The sequence below is a fragment of the Cupressus sempervirens genome, chromosome 11 (assembly GCF_028749045.1).
Source record: "Cupressus sempervirens isolate cs-2001-9-10 chromosome 11, ASM2874904v1, whole genome shotgun sequence".
Classification (NCBI taxonomy): domain Eukaryota; kingdom Viridiplantae; phylum Streptophyta; class Pinopsida; order Cupressales; family Cupressaceae; genus Cupressus; species Cupressus sempervirens.
Genome location: NC_143128.1, coordinates 548,996,578 through 549,020,280, shown reverse-complemented (window position 1 = coordinate 549,020,280; position 23,703 = coordinate 548,996,578). Strand labels below are relative to the sequence as shown.

Sequence of the window (23,703 nt, the reverse complement as noted above, 5' to 3'; positions counted from 1 at the left end):
CTCTCGATTGAGACCTCTTCCCTTTTGACTTTCCTCTTGATTTCCCACAGTTTCAAGAATTACTTCCTCTCTCAGTCATTATGCCTCGACTTTGTGTGTTTAAAGCACTTCCAGATGTAGATTTGCTTGAGGTTTTCCTACAAGTTTCCTCACTCAAAATAATGCCGATCACATCATCATATTTTAGAATATTAGATTCAAAAATGAAATTGCTCAAAGTCATTACCAAGCCATTCCAACTTTCAGGCAAAAAACACAAAATCAAGAGAGCCCTAGTTTCTTCATCAAATTTAATATCCACAAAAGATAACTGACTAGTAACATTATTAAACTCATTGAAATAATCTACAAAAAATCCACCTTCTATCATCTTCATATTAAATAAATGCTTCATGAGAAATACATTATTTGAAGCGGAGGACTTTTCATACAATTTTGCTAGGGTTTCCATCAACTCTTTTGTCGTCTTTGCTTTTGTAATATTAAATGCCACTGATGGTGCCAGGCATAATCAAATGCTTCCAAGTGTCTTTCTATCTAAAAGATCTCAGTCATCATTTGTCATAGATCCTTGATTCTTGATTTTTCCTTCTAAAAATCCTCCTAATAAAGATAGTCTTCCATTTGCATCTTTCATAACTAAAATTTTTGCCTATTAAACTTGTCAACCCTCAGCTTACCCTCGTTTGCCATTGCTCCCACTCAACTGTGAGACCTTCTTGCAGAGGATAATTGAAAAAACAACCCGGCTCTGATACCACTTATTAGGATTAAACCACAGATAGAAACAACAGTTACATGCAAATATAAACAATATCAGAAACTAATAGATCGCACAGAAGAGAACACAAAACACCAAGATTTAACGTGGTTCACCCAAACCCTGGCTACATCCACCAAACATCAAATCCAATATTATTATGATCTAGTGATTACAACTTAATTACAATCTGTAATCTCTTACAGCTCAATACCACTACAAGAACCAGTTTTCACATCACATCTCTAAGCCCTTTTATACAAGTATTTTTACCGCTTTAGGGTTATAATTAATAATTACATGTCAGCTCAAAATCATGATAAAATAGGGCTCTAAAATTTTATGAAGTATGTACAGTACTTCCCTGATCAGTCACCACAAGCTAACAATCTCCCACTCAGGGACTGATCAAACTCCACACTAGACAACAAGCAAGGGTGTAGTTACCAAACGAAGGATTTGAAGATCAAAGAAGTTGAGTGTCTAGGGTCAACATCAAACTTCGTAAAAGAAAAAATTGTATTTAGCATATCTTAATTGAAAAGAACTATTTAGATGAATGGAAAAATGGTATAAAATTTTAGTTTAAAATATCTTGTAATCTTATAAGATAAACCAAACTAATAAATTTTGCAAACCTAATTATTTAGATAAATAAAAAATTATAACAATACCCTAACTAAAATAACAACTGGCAGAGTGTTTATAGTTAAGATCAATAATAAGTATCCATTTTTTCCATATATCAATTATTTGAATATTTATGAAAAAACTTCCATATTCATGGTATAAGCTTTCTTTTCTCCACTTTTATCTTCATATAAGTAAATTTCTTTTTAAAGTAGTTGGAATATATCTAGGGCACTTTTGTCTCTAGTATAGCATGTGGAATTGAAAAAAAATGGTATCAACTTGCATACAATGGGGTTAATTAATGGATTCCCCTAAAAATGGGACTAATTAATGGATTCCCCTAAAGTCATGCAAGAGATTATGGGACTCGATGAAAATTCTGTGCAGAGAGGATGTTAAATATTTTTTCTCAGAGATCTAATCATTTTATGTAATTTAATCCCAAGCTTCCATAAAACTTTATCAGTCCAGAATTGGATGAGGTTGAACATGGTTATCTATACATAATCTTTGTCTTGATTTGGATGAAGTTGAACGTTATTGAAGTGGGTTCTCAAGAACATTTGAATTAGAAATGTTTGGGATCAATTTTAAGAAATAATATTGTCTTCTTAAAATTATGGCATATTAGATTAGAGGAAAATCACTTTGATTGTCTTCTTACCATATGCAAGAATTGTTATAATATCAAAATAATCAATTATTTGATTGAATCCTATTATTGAAATACCATGAACTATGGAGTATGCAGACACGTACCTCATCTTCACAAAGAAAGCAAATTTGATGCACTGTCACGACCCACTTTGTGCAACTCCTACCATGTAGGATGATGTTGATAACCTGAACTAGAGAATTTTATCTTTGCATCAATTTGTGTGAGCTAAACATTAAGTCGTTATGTAATCGACTTAAAACTATAGTTGACATGTTCTTGGTCGATATGTGTTCCGACTATATAACTTGTGATTTTGGTTTCTTTGTTTTATATGGTGAACACCTTGTTCAATTATGAGTGTTGATTGACTATGATGACATTATGCTAGCTATTGTACATGTTTGGATTAAATATGATGTTTAAAACTAAGCTTAACATTTTCTTGAAATTATGTAATATTGATTTAGTTATGGATATTGTATGGTTGTATTTACAAGTTGCTATCTTCTTATTGGATTATGCAAAATGGATGATTTAAAATCATGTAATGAATTCGTTTTTATATGGTAGTTGAATGCTTAAAATTCATATTATATAAATGTTGAGGAAATTATGAATTACGATATAAGATGTCTTGAGTATTTTCTTATGTGATGTAATCTAAATAATATGGTTGAGAGTAAACAAGATAGGAATCTTGAATTGCGAACGGAACTGGAGAGCTCTGCAACTGAGTACGACAGCCAAACACTTGTGTGCCTCATACCTTACATCATGTTTCTTGCCCTTTTTTCTCATTTCGTGCCCTGGTTTTCATTGTTTTTATCGTATTTGGTACTTGTTTTATTTGCTAGTGTGCTTTTCTAAGTCCTTTCATGGTTTTTGTTTGTGTCGGTTGGGCTTCCATATTAATAATTGGTAAATCTTACCCCACCCTACCATTATCTACCCACCCTGGATCACTCATGAGAAACTAAGGGGAGGCAATCATGGTTGATAGTGGAGGAGAGGCGTCCGAAGAAATGATGAAAGTTGATGAAGTTTTAAACATCACCCATGACCAAGATAATTCTAGAGTTCAACAAAAGGAATTGTCGAAGAAATTGTCGTATAAGGCAATGGTGGAGTCTTCAACGTCTTGCCTGTTGTCTTCTTTCTTCTCTAGCAGTAGTTGTAGGATCACTCTGAATGAAATTTGAAGCGACAGAGTCACAATCAATGGAGATAGACCCGAGGATGGAGGCAACTCCGCATCTGGTGTTGGTGGAGGAGAGGAGGAAGGTAAGATCCCGCCCCATGAATTGAAGACCATTTCTCTCTCGCCGAATGAGGATATGGTAAGAGCTATTAAATTAGAACAATCTCAGTTAAAATAAGTTGCAGTTTTCTTTGCATGCTTAGATAAGGGGTTTTTACCCTCTCGAAATCTTTTTGATGAATGAGTTGTAAGTGTTTGGGGTAAGAAACTTGGGATTCATGTTACTTTATGTAGAATGGTTCAAAAAGTGCTCTTTGTTGTATTTGTTGAGACTCATAGTATGCAAGAAAGAATACTTAGCAAGAAATTTTGGAATGTGGGTAGATCTCTATTCAGAGCCTTCCCATGGTCGCCGACTAGGAATGTAGAAGAAGTGTCTACTAGGGCTTCACCGAATTGGGTAGAAATTGAGAACTTGAATGTTGAATTATGGCCCTTTATCCACCAACTATTGAAGCTTATTGGCTCGGTTCTGCAGATAGAACAATCTAAGACTACTCTCTCGCATTTAAATGTTAGGGTTTTGGTTGCTTTCAAACCTGGAACTGTATTCCCTGATACTATCCCCCTTACTGTTGATGCTGAAGCTTTTTCATGGAAAGTCTCTCAACTTGGTAATGTTTTCATTACAAAAGGAATGGACATGCAAGAAAGGATTGTCTAGACTTATTTAGACCCCAACTGCTAACTTTGAGATTTCTAAGATAATGCTAATAAAGTTTCTAGTTTGAAACAGAGAAACCCTTGACTTCATCCTCAGGTAACTCTGATATCATTCCAGGGATTGATAAGCCTATGGAAAATGATAAAAATAAACTTTCTAATGCTGCCTTAGAAAAGGAATTTGATACTATTGTCAACCCTCTTTATGATACTAAGTTAACTCCTACTACTGATCTCATTTCTAGTTCTAAGATCATCCCAAGTGGTTATACCCAATTAAAATCCATTATTTGTCCAAAAGATAGTGTTTCTCTAGTGCCCTTCGTCGAAACCCCCATCAAGCTTCATGCTTAGCAACTTGCTCTTAATTCTCTAGCTGAGAGGGTAGAGCTGGTTAAGAATGCCAATCACTCTTTAACTGATAAGAAAATGTAGTTGAATGGTTTGAAGTCTTTAGGGATGGAAATTTCTCCAGATAAGAATAGAACTGAGCCCCCTTTTGTTGAAATCACCAAAAAAAAAGAAAAGAAAGGGCAATGATAATCAGATATTAACCAATTCTAATGTTTATAAAATTAGATAGGGAGATATCACGATTGCTTTAACAGATAGTATAACAATGGTAAGAACCCTAAAATCATGAACATGATCAAAGTCCATAGCTGGAATTTTAGAGGGTTGGAGATGAATGATAGAAAATACATTGTCAGAAGATGGTGCAGTAAACTTATACAAAAAGATTTTATTTGTTTACAAGAAATATAAGTAGTTGGATTTCAGGCTCACACTATTTTAAAAATGCTTTGGGATCATGCTACTACATTCTACTCCAACCATGAAAGAGGGAGGGGGCGAGTTGCTATTCTTGTGGGACCTAATTTTGTGGATTATATAGTTAATAGAGGTGTTTCTCCTTGTCATGGGGCATTGTGGATTGTATTCAGTAAAGATGGTCAGAGCTTTGGGTTGTGTAACTTCTATGCACTAATGACTATAGAGACAAAGAAGCACTATGGGAATGGGCTTCAAATAATTTTCCTAATACTAGGTGGATCTTTATTAGTGATTTTAATATGGTGGAACATAGGGAGGATAAAATTGGAGGTAACAAGAAGCACTATGGGAATGGGCTTCAAATAATTTGCCTAATATTAGGTAGATCTTTATTAGTGATTTTAATATGGTGGAACATACGAAGGATAAAATTGGAGGTAACTCTTTCAGTTGGAAAGGCAATGAATTATTCTTCTAGAACAAATTTAAGAGGAAATTTAATGTGTTAGATCCTCTAGAAGATAGAACATCAGAATTTTAGGATATATGGTATACTTGGTGCAATAATCAAAAGGAATCTCAAAGGGTTTATTGTAGATTGGATAGAATTTATGAAAACTCTGCTCTTCTTTGTTTTGACTATCATCTTGGGCACTCACCCATCACAGTTACTCCAGCTTCTCTCTCTGACCATTCCCCTATCTCTACAGAGATTGGGTTGCAAGATGAGACTCTGGTTTCTAGGGTGAAGGTTAACAAGACATTTAAACTTAATCGTTCTCTTCTTAAAGACTGGGATAATATTAGTGCTCTCAAGCAAGTCACTGGTATTTATAAACTAGTTAGTGGTGATGTTCAACCAAGGGAATTGTGGGAAGGATTAGTTGATGTTTGGAAAAAGATTTTCTAGATTATTGGTTTTTTTTTTTTTAAGTATGGATTTAAATGCTAAAGAAACTAGGGCATAGACTAATCTTAATATGGTAGAGAAAGATCTCCATATTAGAATTCGAGATTTGGAGTTGGAAGCTAATTTGATTAAGACTAAACAATGTTTGAGGAAGATCCAAAACTATAAGATCCAAGGGTAGAGAGCTAGATCCAAATTGAATTGGAATCTGGAAGGTGACAGGGGGTCTAAATATGTTTTTAATATCATTAAGGCAAAGAATAAAACGGAGCTCATTGAACAAATTCACTTTAATGGTGGAAAATCTTCGAACCTAGAGCTAATTCAATCATCTTTCTTCGAGTATTATTCTCAACTTCTTTCATCTGAGATGTCTAATGCTAATTATGAGGCACTTGATAAATGTCTTCAACTGATTCCCAGAAAAGTGTCAGAAGAAGATAGCAACAGACTAAACGATCCTATTACTTTGAAGGAAGTTAAATGGGCTATTAACTCTTTAGCCAATGATAAATCACCAGGATGTGATGGTCTTCTTGTTGAGTTCTACAAAACAAAACTAGATTGGATTCCAATGATTTGTTGGCACTCTATGAAGACTCATTCAATAAAGGATCCTTAGGCAAAAGCATTAATAAAGGCATAATCAAATTGATCCCAAAGAACGATGACGGAGCTGAAATAAAAAATTGGAGGCCAATAACATTATTGAACATCTCCTATAAGATCATTGCTAAATTGTTAGCTAAAAGAATTGAGAATTTGCTCAATAGGTTTATCTCAATTACACAGACAGGTTTCATTAAGGGCAGGTATATAGTAGAAAATTTAATAACTAGTTGGGAAGCAATGCATTGGGCTAAGAAGAGGAAGCAGAATGTGGCTATGATATTACTTGATTTTGAAAAAGCCTATGATAGAATTGAATGGCCTTTTGTTATTGGGATGTTGCAAGCTTTTGGGTTTCCTAAGTATTTTTGCATATGGATAAAGGTGTTTGTTCAAGGACTTTTCATCTATCATAGATGTGAATGGCAATTTTACTAGCCCTATTCCTCTTGGGAGATCAATTAGACAAGGTTGTCCCATTGCCCCTTCCTTATTTGTGATTGTTGATAATGCTCTGTTTTATTCGCTCATAGCTCCCTCCCTTGGTCCTCCTATTAAAGGTCTTTTCCTTCCTAATAATGATACTCTACTCAATTCTCAATTTGTCGATGACACTTATTGTTCTTGGAACTTGAGGAGATGAATTTTTGTCATACCTTGGATAGACTTGAATTCTTTTGTTTAGCCTCAGGTGCCAAAATTGCTCCTCATAAAACTTCAGTTCTAGGTTGATCTGAATCTCCTCCTTATTGGGTTCAGTTGATGTCTTGGCAATGGAAAAGCCCTAATGAGATTGTCAAATACCTTGGTATCCCTTTTGTTGTTAATCCTTCTAGTAAATATATGTGGGAGTGGGTCTTTGATAAAATTCAAAAGAAGCATGTTAAATGGAAGACTCACTATCTCTCTTTGGTAGGAAAGGTATAAGTTGTGCAGAAAGTTTTGTCATCTCATCATCTTTACTTTGCTTCTACTTGGTTAATGACTAATCAACAAATGGATAAAATTGAAAAAAAACTGAGAGACTTTGTATGGTTGAATGGGATGGGAAACAAAAAGAGACACTGTGTAAATTGGCAGTGATGTTGTAAACCTTAGCAATATGGTGGACTGGGTTTGAAGGACCTAAAAAATCATGCTATTGCTCTTGCTTCTAAGTGGATTCTTAAGGCCATATATGGTAATGAACCTTGGAAAGTCTTAATCAGAAATAGCATTCAATGTTCTATCATCTCCAAGGGTAAAAGTTGGATGAACATTCCATTCTATGATTTGCTTTTAGTTGACTTCAAGATGAAGGTCTTTGGTTCTAATGTTTTTGCTACTCTCTAGAAGGCTTGGACCCATTCAAGGATACTCTTACCAGTTAGAGTTGTTGTTGGCTCTTCCCCATCTTATGTTGTCACATATAGATCAATTTGGTGGAGGCTGTACCTAAATGGAAAACCTTTGGCACTTACACAAAGTTGCTCAGCAAAACATTGGAATGTGTTGGGAGTGACTTTAATCAATGACTTAATGATTGATAATCGAATGGGTACTTGGGATGAACTTAGAACTAGATATGGTATCACACAGACTCAGAGGAAAACTTATACATTAATTTACAAGGCACTTGGTACATGTAACTTCTCCAAGGCTATTGACTTAGACAAATTTTTCAAACAACTATTGTAGAAGGATGGAACAATGCTTAATGAAGTAACACTAAAGCAATTATATAATATGCTTGTGCCTAATCTTGAAATTTTTCAAATAGTGATCCAAGGGTGGGAATTGTGGTCTCCCTTTTATGAATGGTCTTTCTTTTTTCAATACTTATGGCAGTCAAAAGTGAAACCTAAAATAGTTTGTTTTAAATGGATTTTATTGCTCAAAAAACTTGCCTTAGGATCTAACTTGGAGTCTTTAGCTCTTACTCCTAGACATTGCAAAATCTATGATATAGTTGAATCTTTTGAACATGTTTTCTTTCAGTGTGATTTTGATATTATGATATGGTCAATTTTTTTACGCAATCCTATTTTATGGAATTCAAAACTAGGTCTTTCCTAGAGTGAAATATTAGCTGGATATGTTGATGGTTTTGACTCTAAGCTTAACTCTTTTTGGTATGTTCTTACATGTGAGATTTTATGGTTCCTTTGGAAAGCGAAAAATTTGAAGAAGTCCTTCAGCAAAAGGATAGAGGACTTACTAAGTTTACTTGTAAACTCACACATTTTTCCATTATATCTCAGGGGTCACTGTCTTTGGGAATATCTATGGTTCAATTTATGACACTGGTTAGGGACTAAATGCTACTTATTCATAAAGACGAGGTCAAGGCTTTCAAGTACCTTGATTAGTTCAAGGATATGATGGAGCTTAATGACATTAAACAACTTGAAAGAATGATGGAGGATCTACACATTTTCACTAGCACCCAGCAATCTACTCCAAATGTTTCTACTGGTGAAAAGGTTCAGCTAACAAATGATTTTGTTCTAGCAAGATGGAATGATAAATTATTCGATGCAACTTTCTTGCAATCTCAAGATTCTAATGATGTATGTGGCCCCAAATATAAATCAATAGCATGTTTAATTTTGATAATCAGCACTATGTACAACGTTTGATAATCAACACTGTGTAAATCTTTTGGTTATGCAATATATATCTGATACTGTTTGATACTTGTTCAAGGGAAACAAATGGATTGACTACCCTATAAGTCATGTTTAGTAATGATATGGTAGCTTTAAAAGTATGATACTTTGGTAGCTTATGTTGAACAGTTCATGATGAACTTGACGTATTCAGTTTTTATTCTATTCTAATATACTAATATGGTTGACAATACTGATGCATTGGCATGTTTGAGGTTGTGAGTGTGCAAGTACTGAAGGCGTAAGAGTGGTTGAAGTAAAGGAGTTTAGCTCCTCGATAGGGTTGGTTTGGATGGTATGGTGTAGTTACATGCGCACGCGCACACACTTAATTTGTTTTTATTTGAATTTAATCTTTTGCTTTGATTTTATTTTATCTAGATGGATTAAACGATTTGTTACATATAAATAGAACAAATGACAAAATGAAAAGATTTAATGATTATTTCTTTTGAAATATTAAAATTTAGATTATTAATAAACAAAAACTCCTTATTTTTCCTATTACAAATTAACATGCTTAAAATTTGAATTTAGAAATAGTTAGTTGAGGAATTAATTGGTAATTAATAGTTTTTCAAATTTGAAGTATGTGGTCATGAATTAGATGTGGATGAATATAATATAACTTAAAAGTTTTTAAACTTCTTATGCCAAGTGAAAGTCGAAATCCTCATTCCTTGGGTAGTGGGAAATTACGAAGACTTTCAATTAAGAATCCATCATGTTAGTTGCTAAAACGAGGGAAAGAAGAGTTGTTTCAAAGAGGAAGGCGTTATTCATTGAAGGGGGTAGTGGTTTTGGGGAGGAAGAAGATAGTCGGCAAAGAAACAAGAAACAACTCTGGTGAAGATTCTATTGATTGGGAAAAAAGCTCAAGGAATCATTTGCATCTACTGTAACCATTTCCAAGTTCCTTAATTTCCTTCTTTAGATTGCTATCAGTATTTTAATTGTTATCGGTTGTTGGCAATGAAAGTACAAATGGTAAATGTTTGTTTGCTGCGCGTCATAGCAAAATTGTAGTCAACCTTCCATCTGAACAATGAGATTTATTATACGGGCTCTGAAATTTTATGATTTGATTATATTGGATGTGTGGATTTTCGAAATTTGTGCAAAAGAAATTTAAGATCTATGAAAAGTGATTTCCACGTGTTGTTTGAGAACTTGATAAAAGTCACTTGGTTGTATATTCACCTTGATAACTTATGTAGTTTAGTTTCATAGTTCTGATGTTAAGAGACATTACATAGATGCAAATTTATCCACCTACTGCAACCTTTCACCTTTCAGCCATAACCAAGTTGTCTAATCTTTCTTCCCTAAATAGTTGTAATTTCAAATTTTCGTGCATGCTGTAAACTCAACAATTAGACTCTAGATAAAATCTTATTACAAGATTAAAGAAAAAATAGTATCTGACTGTTGATCAGGCTTAAAAAAATCGTACACTCAAGACCCCTTGAATATTAGAACTGAGTGTACATTTGGTTTTTACCTTTGGTAGAATTGAAAATAAATCATATAATTATATATTTTCTAAATTGCTTATTCTTCAAGAAGTATGAAATGTCATTAAATCAAAGCCATTCGATTTTGTGTGCAAGTGGGAAAGTCAGTGGCTACCCTATCCATTGTGTTTTCTTTTTGGTGCTCAAGTCTTTCCTGATACGAGCAAACTCTTGCAATGGCATCCTCACAATGGATTGATACTCTGACTCGAGGATACCCATATGTTTAGTGTCAATATCCATTAGTGTCATTTCAAAGTCAGAGATCTTATCTGGTTTGGGCTTTCAATCATGAAAGTAACAGTATCCCCTCCATCGTTGGCCTTGATGTTGATAATACTGTCGTTACCAGAACACTTCAACATCATGGCCATGTTGTTTAGATTCATTAGGTAGTGTATTCGAGTTATTTAAAATTTTATTTGAAATTGCCTAAACATGTAGGCAGTTAAACAACAGTTAGAATAGTAAACCATGAATGAGAAAACATTACTCAAAATATTATCTTCAATTTAAAAAGTAATACTAGAAAGTATTGATTTCATCTTATCATTTTACTCGTACTTGAGATCATAAAAAATAATTAGTTAAGTTTTATTCTTTTTATTCACTCCTAAATCTAGTAGATTTGTTATGTATAAAAAGCTTATAGTTAACGTATATTCAAGTTTTTAGAAGTTTCCTTTGAGATAGATGTTTATCGGTTTACATAAAGTAATACTGGAAAATGAAATTTGACTTTTGGGAAGGGTGTTGAATGTGGGATCAAAGAGGAGGATAAATGTTGAAAAATTTGTGTTAGTGTTCCTTCTATATTACCTGTCTTTCTTTTACATTATGCTCATTTATGATGCTTGGCCAAGCTTAGTAAAACATTTATGGATATTATTGAAATACATTGGTTATTTTACATTGTTTTCCCTTTTCCACATCCATGTGTATGTCTTCTACTAGACATATGTGTAAAGTAGAATTAGGCACTTCGCTGCACCAAATCTTTTCGATCCAATTGTGCCGAGTTGCTAGCCTTCTTGTGTTAGGGTCGGGTGTTCTTCTTAATTGAGGAACCTCAGGGAGCTAATCACTCCATGGTTGGGCAGTACAAGTGTCTGGACCACTCTTCCATCTCGTGATAGCAGGTGGACGGTGTTCTGATGACTTGGAGACAAGACTACATGCAAATGGACACATAGGTCCGATGACATGTTATTTTATATGTTTTATGTTATCATACAATTTACACCATATGATGTATTGATGTTATGCTTATGTTCAGTGTGCAGGTCGACATAGTTTGTGACATAAGATCGACGTGTTTATATGTATATTTCAGCATCTTATGCATTTGTAGTTCCGACATGTGGTTGACTTGTATTAGAAACAAACGACATTAATTATGTTCAAAATTATGATATTTATGACGAGATGTTTCGTCTTTGTAACTCGTTGTAATGTCGTTGTACTTAAATTTCAATTTTGATGAAATGGGAATAAGTGCTTATACATATGTAGCCAGCATTTGATTTTTCAACTTTAGATTTCCACATTTTATTTATTGTTTTGTGTATGTGGCAATGTTAGAGAATTTGGTTCTTACATGCACCCAAAAAACTTGCTCAACTTCAATTCCTATTTCTTCTACTGATATAAAAAATTATTTACCTGTGATTTTATTCCTTGTTTATTGTCAGTTTTATGGTGCAAAGAATGATCCTTTTTCATTTGCATCCCCAACTCCACTCCTTCGAAGTTTCCTTTCATTTTAGAAACTTGCATCATTGCTGTTTCCATCTAGTTGCGTAACTTTTCTCCATCTCCAACTCAAGCCAATAAAGTTGAGAGCATCATTCTGATCATTCATGGTTAAATATAATTTCTTTCTTTACAGTATTTCTATTGTTCCTCCCTAGTTGCTAGGACTTCAACTCTTTACTAACTAAATCCTGCTCTTATTCATTTGTGCTATTTTTTTTCCACCTCCCTTGTTGCTAGGACTTTAGCTCTTTGCTAACTAAATCCTGCTCTTTTTCACTTGTGCTATTTTTGGACTCACCATAAGTTTGCAATGTTGTTTTTTACGCTCTTCAGCTCTTTTGATTCCACCCTATTAACCTTCTTGATTCTTACCTCTTTTGGTTCCAATCAATTAAATGTCTTGAGAAAGCCTTTGGTTTCTTGAGGAAATTGGCCCAGAAAAGTTTCACCATAATCATGTTGAGCAGTGTGAAACATTTGAGTTCTCCGCATTTACAGTAGCCCACCAACCGTGGGCAATTGCTGTGACTGATTCAGACAGATTTTGTAAATTTAAAACAAGCAGAGAAACAAAATGAAAACAGAAAATCACAACAAAAGGAGACACAATTATATAGTGGTTCGGCAATTGCCTACATCCACTCTCAAGCTGGGAATCACTGTATTAATCCAATCTACAATACACTACATACATAGGAACATAGACTGCACCCAGTCATTTATACAAAGTTCTTTGACTAGGAAAAGAGATGGATAAGTTAAAACGAACAGAAATGTGACCCTTGGGCTTCATATCTGAATAATATTCCCTGCAAAGTCCAACCAGCACAGCCATGCACAGTGGCATTCCCTGCTTCGTATTTCAAAGCTCAAATCTCAGAGAACAATGAGAACTTGAGATGATCTCAACATTGCCAGACATTGTTCCAGCACACTCAAAATGAATCTTCTCCAAGTAAGATCAGAGTAAAAAATATGTTCTCCTTGGTACTGCAACCAGTTGCTCCTATAGTTTGACTTTGCATCATTCTTATCGTTGCTCATACTGCCAAGCAGCTTCTCCATATCCTGGAATTCCTCCAGATCAAAGTATAAAGCGAGTTGTGCTTGCCAAGGGATTTTTTCGGTCATCCAATTAACTGCATTACGATCAGTATTCTGCTGATTTTCTGAAAGACAAAACCAAATCCCTGAGATCTTCCAGACTTTTGAAAACAAAGCAGCCTGCTCTTGTAAAGATTTAACGAAGGGTACTTGGAGCGTCTCCATATTGCTGTTCAACACCTTCAACTGCAGTTGCAAGAGCACTTCCCATAGAATGTGCAGGCATTTCACTAGCAAGAGCAGAGGTTTCTGACAGTAACATCTACAATTCAATGGGCTCCTTTTGAATGTTTACTTCAGCCAAAAACTCAAACTTGAAATCATCACTATATCCATGCGTCATCTCTATTTCAGGCATGATCACTATGTCCTGGCCATTGAATTCATTGTGCTTTAGCATTGCACTCATAACATCCATCCACCCTGCCATGACCCTCATCTGGCCGTGCTAAAACAGTCCAAGATCTTTTCTCTTTTCCTTTCCTTAGAATGTCCTCCGATATGAAATTCAGGCAGCTTCACAGATTTCTCTCAAATCTGTATATGTGAATGCACCTGAGACGACAGCTTGGATTGCTCTGATGCAATCAGAATTTGCAAATGTTCAAACTTAACTTTGACTGCATCCTTACTCTTCTGCCACTGATCACAGGATTCACTGACTGCAACGGTTGGCTCGCAGAAAGGGAAAGCATTAGTTGACAGACCAATAACACCCACAAATGTACCATCATCATCATAGTATTGTGCATTGGACATTACAGCTGAAAATAACTTTCCAGAATTCTTCTTAAGTGGGAATTACCTCTTCCAACTTTCCCCTACTGTAATTTGATCTACAATATTTTCCATTGTGCTTTTGAAAGAGTCGTGGCCTGGTTGAGCGCCGTGTGAAATTTGGCCTGTGCAAGAAGGCAATCTTTGTTACTCACAAACACATGAGCGTCTAGCAGACTATCTGTTAGGAAATGTCCCGAGGTGAAGAGAGTTTCTTGGGGTGAAAGGAATGTCCCAAGTCGAAGGAAGATTCCCGAGGCGAAGGGAATGTCCCCAGGTGAAGGAAGATTCCCGAGGCGAAGGGAGTGTCCCGAGGCAAAGGGAATGTCACTAAAGGCGTCCACGTCACCGAAGGTATCCGCATGACCAAAGGCGTCCGAGTGACCCGAGACATCTGATACCTAAAGGAGTGACCGTCAGATGGATGATTGACCATTGGATGGATGAGTTCCAAGGCTATTGGTAACTGATTTGTTCTGTGACAGTTAATGCACCAGATTCCATAACGAATTGCAGAGTGTATAAATGTCTACGAGATTCATTAGGAATGGAATGGGCTGAAAGTGTGAAATTCAGGTTGATTGTAAAGGCAATCTAAGTGTCATGCCCAAAATACGGGGCAAAAACACAAAAAAATAAATTAATTAAAGTTTAATAAAATGACTATGTTGATAAAGGTTGACTACAACTTACATGACACAATAGGGTTTTGATATAATTCGATATTATTTTGTTTTAATAAGTTAGTTTTATTTTAAGTATTTTAAATTAGTTTTTTTTTTTTAAGTTTCATAAAATGACTATGTTGATAAAGGTTGACTACGACTTACATGACACAATAGGGTTTTGATATAATTTGATATTTATTTGTTTTTATAATAGACCCCAGTCTAACAATCCCCACTAGCTATCTTGTGAACTAACTCATCCTTTTAAGGTCAATCTTAAATTTCACTAGTTAATAATATTAATCAAATTAATGTTGTCCATTACATCCTAAACATAACTAATATAAATTGAGCCTTCATGACACTAAGCCTGTGAGTTTATCCAAAAACCAAAGTTTGTTGTATGTAAATTGTTTACTGTAATACAAAGTTCTTCGGGGATTTTTTGGGTGGTGGATTTTTCCCAAAATGTTTTCCCACATTAAATTTGATCTCCTTTGTTTATCTTGTGTGCATTGTATTTTTTATGTTCTTGTTTTTGCTGTGCATCTCAATGTTGTTCTTGTTTCCCCTGTAAATTGACATTAGCAAGACGTTTCTGCACGTTGCTTTCCTAACACTATCCACATCCAAGGATGCCAAGCCATGACCAGGCTGCATTGATGTACCATGACCCACCGCAGTTTGGAAGTGTGTGGCAAGGAATGCATTGGGTAATTAATGTAGGTACACACTGATACCACTGACGAAGGTACGCTCTGATACCACTGACAAAGGGCCACACCACCGTTACCAACTCACAACCAAGAATGCAACAAAATGAAGACAAAGAGATAACAAAATACTTCCCAAGCAATTTTATTAAACTTGAAAATCCAATAGCAATTACAATAACATTTCTCCAAGATCCAAGTGTAAACTGCCTCACATTCGGTGCTCTATCTACACACTCACAACTCTATCACAATCCTGCTGTAAATTACCTCACATTCGGCGCTCTGTCTACAGAATCAGGAAAACTCACTCTTCACTTTCTCCTTCTCTTTCAAACCTTGAAGCCTTCACACCTTCCAAAGCTTCTCCTTCTCGAGCTTCTCCTTCTCAAGCTTTTCACCTTCTTCTTGAGCTTCTACTCCTCGAGCTTCTCCTTCTTGAGCTTCTACTCCTCGAGCTTCTCCTTCTCGAGCTTTCACTTCTCAAGCTTCTCCTTGAGCTTCTTCTCCTTGAGCTTTCACTTCTCAAGCTTCTCCTTGAGCTTTCACCTTCTTCTCGAGCTTCTACTCCTCAAGCTTCTCCTTGAGCTTGATTTAGAAATGCTCATATGAGTTGCTTAAATAGGCACTTACCACCCCATGCATGACTTATCCACAACCTTCTAGAATTCCTCCACAACCTTCTACAACTTCCACAACCTTCTACATCTTCCACAACCTTTTACAATATTCATAACTTTCTAGAATTCTTCCCACACACCTCGATAAATGGAATGACAACCATTTATTTTTATTTTATTTTTATTATGCCACCTATGCACCTCGAAAATAGAAATCCTCTTTTTCTTTCTTTTCTCCTTTTTCCTCCTTTTTTTATTTTTTTACTATTTCTCCTCTAATTTTCGTCACTTTCTCTCTCCTCCACAATTTTTTTTTTTTCTTTTTTTTCTTTTTTTTTTTAAATTTTCCAATAATTTTCCCATGCAAGATGCTCCTGCATCAATAATTTGTCACCAAGTGCGTTTGGTGTAAACCGTGGCCCATAGTGAGATAAATTCTCTGCACATATTTCTTCACTGATGACAACAATAACCTCATTATCATTCAGTGTATTCATGTTTGGTATCAGTCATTAGTTCTGTTAGTGAATTCTCTTCCCCTTCATCTTCTTCCACAGCGAACCTTTTCTCTCTCACAGACTTTCAATCTCCAAGGGCAGGTGCTCCTTTGTTAGAATTGAGCTCGGTAGAGTAACCTAGCTGCAACATCCTATGAACTCTGCAAGAAAAAGTATTTGGATCATCGAGGCTGACGGCAGAAGTGAGAGAAACCATTTCATAAATGACCAACACCAGGTCCTTTACAGACTTGCCAGTTTTGTTTGCCCATGCCCTCTTCCACAACTCTTCCACGATGGCTTTCCTATGTTGTGCATCACCGTGTGTTCAAGAATTATACTAAGCTCAAATTTGACATCTTCTACATCTACATCTTCTTTTGGTTCAGATTCAGGCTTGTTTTTCCAGCCATCCACCAATGCAAATGGAAAATTCTTTTAGGTTTCACATGCACACCATCACTTTTTACCTAGCCTAAATTTACAAGAAATTTGTCAATACCAGAATCAACTTCATCTTCTTCCATCTCTACTCAACCTCACCTTGGCTCTAATACCAATTGTAAATTTAAAACAAATTGACAAATGAAATGAAAACAGAAAATCAGAACAAAAAGAGAACAATTTTATAGTGGTTGACAAGTGCTTACATCCACTCTCAAGCAGGGAATCACTTTATTAATCCAACGCACAAAATATACTACATAGATAGACCAAACCCAGTCATTTATATAAAGTTCTTCAAATATGAAGAGATGGGGAAAATGAATGGTCATGTGACTATTAGGCTTCATATCCCAACAGATATATCATTCAAAACGATAAGACATGTGGAGTTCAGAATGGGAAATATCTTTGAATTTTTTAACTTAAAGCAGCAAAAAAATCTCAAACCTTAATTGATCGTAATTTAAAGCTAAACTGTTCAATAGTGAGCCTGTTTTCTGGCAACATAACTCATAACCATTGTAATATGTCTATAGCGCATCTTAAACAAATTTTTGGCATTAAAATTACATCTCTTTCTCAATTAAGTTTGTTAATTACCTTCTCTATCAAATTTTTTTAAGATTTATATTCAAATTTCTGCCTCCATTCTACTCTTTTTAGTCTCCACTCAGCTGCTCTTGTTTTCATATAACTTACTCTTAAACACAATCATAAATCTAAACAGATAGTCAAACTTTTCACCATAAGAAATCTGAACAGTTTGGCATAAGTCTGCTAACCAAATCTCTCTCTTTCACTTGTGCTATTTCTGTGCTTGCCATAAGTTTGAAATGCTTGTTTTTTTAACCCCCTTAACATCTTTTGGTTTCCAATCGATTGAACATCTTGATTGCATCTTTAGTTTCTGAACAACCTGGCCTGGAAAATTTGCACCATAATCTTTTTATAAAAAAAAATTGGTAACCACATTTTGACTAGAGCTTTGAACCAGTGACGTCACAATTGGAGGACCCCATCCCCATGGTGATGGCATTGTTTAGCACTGTTAGGCATGAACACCTTGCTTGATTTGGTTCCAGTGGTAAATTTGAATGTTTCAGGCTTGGGTAACTTGAAACTCCTTATACCTCCCATGCACTCCTTGTATCTCCCAACTCCTTATCGCTCCAATATATCTTCTTATAACTCCCTACTACTCCTTATCACTCCATCTGGTGGCATTGCCCCTTATGCCTCCCTTGCTGCAATCACCCCTAGTTGTTGATGCCAGCCTTATAACTCCCACCACCGACAGCAACCTTCCTCTGTGCATTGGTCTTGTCTGATGCACACAGGCTCTTCACAGCTACCAAGGTGCATGCTGTTTGAGATAGCCGAGAGCTGTGGCCGGAAAGTAGTCGCTGCCCAATCAATACCTATTGACTATTTATAAGTCGTCCACCAAATCCACCTATTGTGAATGTGGTGATGTGAGCTGTATGAGACCTGCCTCAATTTGAACTGAGAACCACCATATTAACACAGTTTGCAGCCACTGCTGCATTGCGGGGTGAACCCCTAAAGGGTTTGGGTGAACCTAGTGAGATGTGAACCAGAGTTGATGTGTAAAACTGGGATAATTGATCTTATACTATGCCTCATGACTTGCCCTCACATCAACTCGGCTACATACTAGCCCTTAAAATTCATAATCATTGTTTAGTAATGACAAACATTTGAATTGTCTGCATTGTACAATAATCTTAGTTAGCCCTCTGCTAACTAAATCTAGAAAACACACATCCCCTAGGACTTATGATACCATCAAACAGCCAACTACTTTTACCTTGTAATGGATTTAAACCAAAAGTATCTACAATCCAAAGATAGCTTTTTATCAAAGCCCACAACTTGTATGTACAATTTCATCCTCTATGCTCCTCAGTCACATTCACTGCATCCATGCAAGTGCTGACATATTCCTTTTTATAATATTTGTCCTATAGCCCCAATGACACCTGATGCAATAATCAAATGGTTGGAAAACAAATGGCTAATTACATATAGTCTTGCTTCCCGTGCAATTCTTGTAGATTGAGGCAGACCAAATGGTTGGAAAACAACTGAGTAGCATTCAAAATCACTGGCCAGAAGAGATGTTGTAATGGAGGGTATCTGTTTAGAAGGTTTGTAGATGAAATTGTCTGGGAAAAGGTCCTCAATGATATCACAGTTGAAAACTTTTCCAGTGGATTTGCGCTAACCAAGCTCAAACATACTGGGATGCTTAATTCTTCATTGGGGCAGTCAAAATCTATATTTTTGATCCCACCCCACCAAACATGGATAAATTGCTGTGAATGGTCATACAGATCTGATATTCGAATCCACATGATTTGTGGACTTCACACTCAGAGAATATTTTTTAACTTCCAAGCTTAGCGCAGCAAAAAACTTGAGACCTAATTGATTATAATTTATAGATAACCTCTTCAACAGTCAGCCTTTACTTCTGCAACATAACACCACAGCATTGTAATATAGGTATTTGGGGCCTTAAACAAACATATTAACGCACACATTCTTGGTATTAAACTTACATAAAAATGAGCATCTATTTCTCAATAAGTTTGATCCATTACCTTCTCTTTCATTTTTTCTACTCTTGTTAGTCATCACTCTTAAATCTAGTAAAACTCTTTAGAGCACTGAGTTGCTCTTGTTTTCATATAACTTAGTCGTAAATAAAATTATAAAATCTAGATTCTAAACAGATAGTGAACACTTTCACAATAAGAAATCTGAACAAAAGAATCAAACAGAAGTTAAGAACTACATGCCGCATGTTGATAGATAAAGAGCTAAGACAAGTTGATGTCAGAAGCATATCTTGACATGGACATTATTAGCTTTGACTTTGTTCTAGTATTCCCCACCTTCCTTTACCCCGTCTAGACATAGAAGCTTAAAATGAATCTACACCCAAAAACATTCAGCAAAGCCTTCTAGTAAACAATATAGATATGAGTCCAAAAAACAAATAAAGGAATGAACTGTGCCTAACTGGAAGTAAAAGGCAACAATATAATAACAATTCATCAATTTGACATGGGCTGTGAAGAACAAAGACCTGTCAACATCATTGAGGGAATGGCATCCATTCATACTACTGAATCTATAATTGATATATGTTAGACAAACAAAATCTGACATTAGACACGCACTTTAAGTTTATTCTAAAAAAATTACATCTCTTTCTCAGCAAAGTTTGTTCTCTCACCATTTTAAAAGATTTTACAATCAACTTGCTGCTTCTATTTTACCACTATTAGTCACCACTCTTAATACATACTGAAAATTTTCACAATGAGAATTATGAATATAAGGATCTTACAAATTATACGCCATATTTGGATGGACAATAGCACTGCTACAAATCATGTCAGAAGCAGATCTCAACCTGGCCATTATTACTTTATTCCAAACTTCCTTGCCTGCCTTTATCCTCCCGTAGTTCTCCACTTTTCTGCTTCCACATATCTTTCAAGGCTTGTTAGTTGTTCCAATCCATCCAAAGGTAACGTTGTTTGTTATTTGAGGGAGCAGAAGTGATCAATGGTCCTTCTCACATAATGGTGATATCCAACAGACCACATATTCAACTTGGCACAGAGAAACAACCAAGTTAAACTTAGTGAAGCTGATATAACATTTATTTTTTCTGAGAATTATCTAGCATTGCAGAAATGTCTAGAGCTTATACCAATTTTACACAGTTCAAGTGTTGTTCTCCTTTTAGAAGAAAACTTATTGCTTGGAGATTAATCAAATTGTTTCACATTCAAGAACTCGTTCCCTTCAACAATAATTTCATCGTCCAAGATCAAATTGCCAACATATTTTACATTTAATTATTCACTCTCTTCATTAAGCATGTGGAACAAATCCGATCTCTATGTCTTCAAACTCAAAAACTATGATAGTCCCTTAGGCATACAACCATGAAAAAACTCTTCCAAGCATTTATAAGCATTCATATTTAAGTTCACTTATCCATCTGAGAAGGATTTTGACCTACGTTTCAGTTCACCTATCCACTTAGTTATGTGTTATAGTCTCCTTCAATAAATTCAAGACTTTAAGAAGTTTCAATTATGCAACACATTTTGGCAGTGTAGAGATGGCTGTGTTGCTAAAATCAACTCTTAAACTAAGGAATTCAGGAGTCCTCTTCCAGTGTGACCGTGGCAATGAAATAATAAAATTCATGGAGAGTGTATCAAAGTATAACTCCATATACTATCATCAATTTTTTATCAAATTGATGCAAGTAATTCAACCCAATATCTCACTCTTGTTTTAATTTTCATTTAAGATCTGGGATGGATGGTTTTGTAAAAGAAGCTTTGAGATGGGAAGCAAAAGAATTGCATACCATAAATGAAAACTCTCCTCTGTTTTCAATCTGTATGGGAGCCATATGCCCCCAAAACAACTTATCAATAGTGTTAATGGCGAATGGCAACTTACCAAATTCCAGTGATATTTGATGAAATGTTTTATTCAATTTGCCCCTTTCCCACGAGAACAAGAATCTGAGAAATCGATCTTCCTTGTGTTCCACGATATCCCTCACTTGTTGCCGCCATTCTCTCACAGAAAGATCGTGGGCTCTTAGTTTATCTGCAGCTCGCAGATAACCATATGTCTGAGCATCTTCTCCAACCATTCAAAACCCTTTATAAGGATGAGCAACTATATTACCCCTTCCAACACTTCTTGATCAACACCAAGCCGTAATGCCATCTTCAACTGAAACTGCTTTTGGATACAGATCAAACTAAAATACACTCAGAGATGACTTAACCTACTCTGAATTCTAGATATACGTAACAGTAAAAAAAGACCTCAGGGTTTCTAAAGTTCTTTGAATTAAAAAGTCGTAATAGTTAAACCTTCCTTCAAATCATATTTAATTGTGGTTGGAAAATTAGGACAAGTAAAAGACCAAAAGATGGTTCTCGTACACAAGGTGAAAGCGATGGGAGAGGTCAAATTGAGCAATTTAAAAACATTTTTTTCTTTAATAAAACCAATAAATAATTGAAATAATTGTCCACTTTGTTTTCCTCTATCATGTGAATTTGAGATTTGGAGAATGTCATGCTCCAAGTGTCTCAAATTAATTATGTTACTAATAATTAATTTGATAACAAGTGTTATGTAGTGGTCATTATTAGGCATGTTACCATTGTTTAGTTTAATCTAGACTTATTTTCAATTCACCAATAAAATTTAAGAATTTTACAGCATATTTGTATATTTGCATAGGTTAAAGTCTCATCATTAAAACTTATTTAAATAATTAAAATAATAACATTTGTATTGGCTGCGGCTAAAAAGGCAATGTAAAAAATCATATTTAATGCATTTTGTTGTCGAAAAAGTTGTAATACTCTTCCGTGATAATTATCTTTTCCCATGAAAAAATTAATTAGTCCTCACCTTTTTAATAAAAGAAATATAATATTTTCTTTTGCAATTTAATCTTGCACTTTTTAAAAACTGTGGATAACCTATTAAAATAAGAAAATTCTATATGAATTTAGTTGTTTCTGAAATAGCTTTGAAAACTTTCCTCTTCTTATTCTTTCCTTGCCTTCCCCTCTTCTTATATCCATCAATTTTTTTTAACTTTTTGTTATTTTCTACTGCATAGCCTTCTTTCTATCTCTTTTTGTTTGCATAACATGGGGAATGAGCTCACAACTTAAAACAGAGAACAAGATGGTGTTCATGTTTGTTAACAGTTTAGTGGTTTGCTACAACTTTGCATTCACTACTTGTAGTTTTATGCAGTCTAAACAATGATGGTGTGTAAAGAAAATACTTTCCCAACTATCTTAGTTCAACTGATAAAGTTGTCCATGATTTTATGTTTGGGCATTGTAAGTTTGGTGGTATCTTCAACAATGTTTAGTTTGCTATTATAAATTATATTTGATGTTGTATATCTCTACCTCCCTTCTCGTAGCTCTACAATTCCTCTACCTCCCTTCTCGTAGCTCTACAATTCCTCTTACATAAATTATTAAGATGAGAAACAATGTGAATGTAATGTGAAAATATGAGAACCAATTAAAATTATATATATTTGTTCAGTAGCTGCAAAAGTTTTGGGGTTTCTTTTTCAAGATGTTTCTCTTTAAAAGATCATATCTAATTCTGATTATTTGTATACATATTATTATTCTATTTTATCATTTCTTTTTTGAAGTTTTTGTCTTACTTCCCTATCAAAAGTGTGCTAACAATTTTTTCAAATTGAAAATTCGAAGCAGGAAAATTCATATAATTTAAACAATGACTCATTCCAACTCTAAAGATCTATGAATATTTTTTATATTATGTATCAAATTACCTTTTTCTTTTCTTCTTAGAGATTCAAGTTTTTTTCTTTGTATTGTTTTAATAAATCAAGAGAACAATTTGATATATTTTAAAGATTGAATTAAAATGGAAAAATATTTCACCCAATAAAATTACTCTACTTAGAATAAAACATGACACAGATTAGTAATATTTGTAAAAATCTCAAACATGTTTCTAAATTAATATTAATATTTCCTAAAATATTTTAAAACTCATCTCTATGTTATTTTTATTTTTAACTCCAAATAAGATTTACGTTTACATTATTAATGATCATTTTA

General features: G+C 34.8%; 1 long non-coding RNA gene across 1 annotated transcript; it reads right to left on the bottom strand.

Moving 5' to 3' along the window:
- Positions 1–20,197: 20,197 nt before the first annotated feature.
- LOC149530796 (uncharacterized) lies at positions 20,198–21,960 on the bottom strand. The gene is made up of 2 exons (XR_016359054.1): positions 21,521–21,960; positions 20,198–20,652 (listed from the first exon to the last, which is right to left on the bottom strand). It is a non-coding gene; the product is annotated as an uncharacterized LOC149530796 (long non-coding RNA).
- Between the last annotated feature and the right edge of the window lie 1,743 nt (positions 21,961–23,703).